The sequence below is a fragment of the Eufriesea mexicana genome, unplaced genomic scaffold, assembly GCF_001483705.2.
Source record: "Eufriesea mexicana isolate 0111107269 unplaced genomic scaffold, ASM148370v2 scaffold4545, whole genome shotgun sequence".
Lineage (NCBI taxonomy): Eukaryota > Metazoa > Arthropoda > Insecta > Hymenoptera > Apidae > Eufriesea > Eufriesea mexicana.
In genome coordinates, this window is record NW_016912511.1 from 1 (window position 1) to 5,735 (window position 5,735).

The 5,735-nt window shown below is 32.0% G+C and overlaps 1 pseudogene; it reads right to left on the reverse strand.

Annotated features, from left to right (window-relative positions):
- Positions 1-3,230: 3,230 nt before the first annotated feature.
- LOC108551552 (peptidyl-prolyl cis-trans isomerase CWC27 homolog) lies at positions 3,231-4,648 on the reverse strand (annotated as a pseudogene).
- Positions 4,649-5,735: the final 1,087 nt, after the last annotated feature.

Consider the following 5,735-nt stretch of genomic DNA (forward strand, 5'->3'; position numbering starts at 1 on the left):
AAGTAAGTAATAATAACAAACTAATTAGCGCCAAATTATGTGCAAAAATTGTGTAAGAATGCTTCGCATGGAGTCGGCTATGCGATACAGTTATAAAAGTTCATAAATTAATCGCAGAAATTGCATAATTTGTTAATTTAAAATTATTCCCCAATTATTCCCAATCGCTAATACTGTCTTCATACCTTTTTTTATTTGGAAGTCCAGGGGGTTCAACAGCTGGTTATGAGCTTAATTTTGGATCAGTTAAATGATCATGAGCTGATTTGCTCTTACCACTAGACTTTCTATTTAATATCGCAGATTCTTCTTCATCTTCCTCTGCTTTTTCGTCAAATGATAAAATGATAAAAGATTGAAGTTTCTGTAACAAAATTTTTTATTACAAAGAATAATACTATCATGGATAAATGCTACAAACATATATGATTTTTACTTTATTCCTGTCCTTTACTTCTTCACTTTCCTGTACTATTATTCTTGGTATAATTTCAGAAAATGGATTGTTCAATAATTCAGCTTTTATCATTTTTGGAACATAAAGTGGTTTATCATTCTACAAAACAGATGAAATATTATATTTATATCAATTCTTGATACATTTTCTTATAAACATTAAATTTACCTCATTTACAAGTGCTTCTTCAAATTCAAGCATGTCATATACAGTTTCTTCAGTAACATAACCAAAAGTTGAATGTCTATTCTGCAAATCTAATTGAGAACCAAGAGAAAAGAAGAATTTTGAAGCACTGTTATCTTCTCCAGCATTAGCCATAGCAATTTATCAGCGACCACAGGAACGTAATCCAAAGCGAACTGAAAAAAAGTATTCAATTCAATTAGAGAAAATTCCACTCTACATTGATATATAGCACAAACCTAATCAAGAAGACTAATTTCGGAAATAGAAAAGAAAATGCACTATTACGCAGCACGATTTCACAGCCACTAACACATTCGGCACTATTGTTCGAAAACGCACTCTCGAAAGCGAAAAAAAATATCCAATCCCGTTACAGAAAATTCCACTCTACGATAATATATAAAACAAACCTAATCAAAAAGCCTAATTTCGGAAATAGAAGCCAAAAAAGTCTATTGCGCAGTACGATTTCACGGCCACTGACACATTCGGCACTATTTCTCGAAAACGCACGCTCGAAACCGCAAAGAAATATCCAATCTCGTTAAGGAATAAATCACTCTACGCGAATCGGTGGAAAAATCCTATTCAAAAAGCCTAATTCAAAAGATAGAAGCCAAAAGAGTAAATTGCGTCGCACGATCTGACAGCCACTGACACATTCCGCACTATTTTAGAAAATTGCAAGCTCGAAACCGAAAAAAAATATCCAATCCCGTTAAGGAATAAATCACTCTACGCGAATCAGTGGAAAAATCCGATTCAAAAAGTCTAATTCAAAAGATAGAAGCCGAAAAAGTAAATTGCGCAGCACTATCTGAGAGCCACTGACACATTTGGCACTATTTTAGAAAAACGCACGCTCGAAACCGAAAAAATATATCCAATCCCGTTAAGGAAAAAATCACTCTACGCGAATATGTGAAAAAATCCGGTGCAAAAAGCCTAATTCAAAAGATAGAAGCCAAAAAAGTAAATTGCGTCGTACGATCTGACAGCCACTGACACATTCCGCACTATTTTAGAAAATTGCAAGCTCGAAACCGAAAAAAATATCCAATCCCGTTAAGGAATAAATCACTCTACGCGAATCAGTGGAAAAATCCGATTTAAAGAGCCTAATTCAAGAGATAGAAGCCAAAAAAGTAAATTTCGTCGCACGATCTGACAGCCACTGACACATTCCGCACTATTTTAGAAAATTGCAAGCTCGAAACCGAAAAAAAATATCCAATCCCGTTAAGGAATAAATCACTCTACGCGAATCAGTGGAAAAATCCGATTTAAAGAGCCTAATTCAAGAGATAGAAGCCAAAAAAGTAAATTTCGTCGCACGATCTGAGATTCACTGACACCTTCGGCACTATTTCTCGAAAACGCACGCTCGGAACCGAAAAAAAAATATCCGATTCCGTTAAGGGAAAAATTACTCTACGCTGTTATACCGAAAAAATCTAACCGAGAAGCCTAATTTCAGAAAGATAGGCGAATAAAGTATACTGTCTAGAGCGATTTCACAGGCACCTGCTTTTCTGTTACTTTGGTACATATATGCACCTTCAATTGTAATATAATTGCCCCACTGGTTCGAGAGCAGTCTATTCTATGCGTTAGTTATGAAATATTCTAATCTAAAATTAAAATTTAGAATGTAAAAGAGATAATACATAACTATGATGCAATGGAATGTCAAGATCAAAGAAAAATTGAAAAAACTATTAAAAAGCTGTCTATTCAGAGTAATGTTAATCAAATATTCCAACGAACTGTCGAAATCTAGAATCTTCTATAGCCGATAATAACGGACAATGCGGTAGTATCATAGGATACGGCACTCACACCACTTTCTTTCCCACGTGTATCGTTATACAATTTACACTATGTAACACAACTTTTTTTCACATGTAGTATATTACCACCGTAGAAATGTTCACAGTTAGTAATCCGGAACTTTATAAAGTAATTAAGACGTCAATCAGCGATATCACTACTTCACGAAACGTTCTGAGATTTAATGTTTTATTTTGACGCGGGAGAATATTGCACGATGTTACTGTTATGCCCGCTTGCCACCAACTGGAAGTTGGCTGCAGCCGGATGTGCTAGGTATTTTTGTAGCGGGAAAATGTTGCATCTTTGAAATAGCTATGTGATAAAGTATCGATGTAAAATATCAAACGATGCCTCTTATATTTAATAACGTCAATGATGCAAATATAGATATATTTCTGTTGCGAAAAATTCCAAATTTCTATAATTAATTTATGAACTGAAATTATTAGCTATTCCATTATACTAATGGAAAGACAAACCATTACTATCTTCGGCAATGGTTCAAGCACTCTATGCAATAATCACCAATAATGAATTAAATAACAATGAATTCATATCCAGACTTATATTAGAAGGCTCGCTGAGGCTGTGTCTTCACGATGCAATTACAAAAGTTGTTGAATTAATTATAGACGAACATTAAGTCACAGATGAAAGCGAGTGATTTTGCTCTTGGTAAAAAGAAAATGAAACTACGATGGTTATATATTTATGTACCGTTTATTCACTTTGGAAGTTTCACGTATACACGTTAATTATTAACAACATAATTCTTCGTTTCTTTTTTTATATCTCTCAATTTATTTTTTATCCTTTCCTTCATTACTTGGAAAATATAAATATAAGACAGTCAATGAAAAATTCTACCTTCTATAACATAGTTATAATGTAAACAATAAACTAACTCTTTCTCTTTATTTATTATTTCTAATTCTTCTTAAGTTTTTACTTCATCATCACTTTCCCAATCGCTATTACAGACTTTTTTCCTTTTCTTATTTGGAGGTCCAGGTGGTTCAACAGCTGGTTGTGAGCTTAATTTTGGATCAGATAAATGATCATGAGCTAATTTGTCCTTATCGCGAAACCTTTTATTTAGTATCACAGATTCTTCTTCATCTTCCTCTGCTTCTTCACCAAATGATAAACGATTGAAATCTCTGTAACAAAATTTTTCATTGTAAAGAATAATACTATCAAGACTAAATTCTACAAACATATATGATTTTTACCTTACTGCTGCTGCTTTAGTTTTTTAACTGTCCTTTACTTCTTCACTTTCCTGTACTATTATTCTTGGTATAATATCAGAAAATGGATTGTTCTATATTATAGTTTTTAACAATCTTGGAGGATAAAGTAGTTTATCATGCTACAAAAAAGTGGAAATATGATATTTATATCATTTCTTGACATATTTTCTTGTAAACATTAAATTTACCTCATTTACAAGTGCTTCATCAAGTTTAAGCATACTATATACAGATTCATCAGTAACTCTACCGAAGATTGTATGTTTATTCTGCTAATCTGGTGTAGAACTAACAGTAAGGAAGAATTGGGAAATACTGTCATCTTTTCCAGCATTAGCCATAGCAATTAAATCTCGTCGACAAAAACGTAATCTCGTACGAAATTCCTCCTAAAACATATATATCCAATAATTATTTTTTAATAAAAAAAGAATTCATTTCATTTTTAAATATAGTCTAATTTTAAATGGTTCTCCATATATTTTACCACCTTCTCCTGTACCTGTGAGATCACCACCTTGTGTTATGAATCCTTTGATAATTCTATGAAATTTAGTGTCATTCTAGTAACCTTCCACGCATCATTGTATGAAATTTCTACATGCCTTTGGAGTTTCTTTTGCCCATAATTCTAACTCAACATCACCAATAGTAGTTTTCATTCCAACCTAGTTATAACAAATATATTAGATTGATTAATTTAAAATACCTTTAGAATCAAATTTATTAAAATTGATTATTTGTTATTGTAATTCAAATTAGAAATTATTTAATAAATTAATATAGAAATTTAGAAAATAAACATTGTATATCGGTTAAATTTTTAAAAACAGATATACAATCCATTAAAGTATTATTAAATGATACTTATTACTTTACCCTTAGTGGTTGGCTCTTGTATATAAATATTACTCATCTGTGTAAGTCTCCTATAATAAAAAAAATCCATCGTCAATAATATTTCATATTAAATTTTTAGTCATTTATAAATAAGTCAATCAAATGGTTCTTTTCTCGAATAATTATCAGCAGGTAAGACATACCTTTTACCACCTTTTGACATTGGCTTTACTGGCCCAATCAAGTCCATGATGTGCCACAGTCCAAGTATACTTCCTGCTTTTAGAGTTTCCAAGTTCCTATAGATATTTTTACACATTTTTGCCTTAATGCAACATTTACACTCTATATTCATTTTAACTTTACCTTTCATAACTATTACCACTTGTTAATTCACCATCTCTTCAATGATCCTCATATTTCCATGTCGAAGCCACATATTTTTCTCTGTTGATATATATGCTCCCTCTTTTCTGTTTCTTGGTTCCGCATAATATTCGTTTCCACTTTTCACTCCTTTTATTGGAACTTAACACATTAGCGATAATCATTGATTTTGACCACTGATATTAATATTTATTTAGATTAGGAATACAACATACCTTTCAATCTCACTTTATTCTCCATATCTTCTTGTTATAAGAGGCCATCACCTAAATTAATTGTATTCCCTTTTGTCTGCATAAACCATCTGCATTTCTTGAATCTTTATTTGACCATCAAAGATTTCTATCTCGTATGTCATACGGTTAACCGACCTAGAATGCAATAGACATATCATACTTTACATATTTATATTGCAGCTTCACTTTTTTCTTGCTATAAAATATAATTTTTGACATCTACGCTGATGATATTCCATGGGTCCACTATTCTTCTATTGCGGCACGTGTTTCTTTATTTCAACAGATTATTGTCTTTTCTAACTTACACTATTTAATTATAACTAAAGGTTATGTCAATACAAATACTTACATTCTTTTCGTAATGCAGGCACACCTGCATGAACACAACAATGCTTCCGGCGTTTGTTTGTAATTTTTTCTAATTCCCATGCACTCTCCTGTTCACTTGGAGAAAAATTAACAAATCGCTCAATTTCTGTGTTTACTCTATGAAATTTTATAATTGCGTTGTAAAGGCGTACCTTCGCATATTTGTCG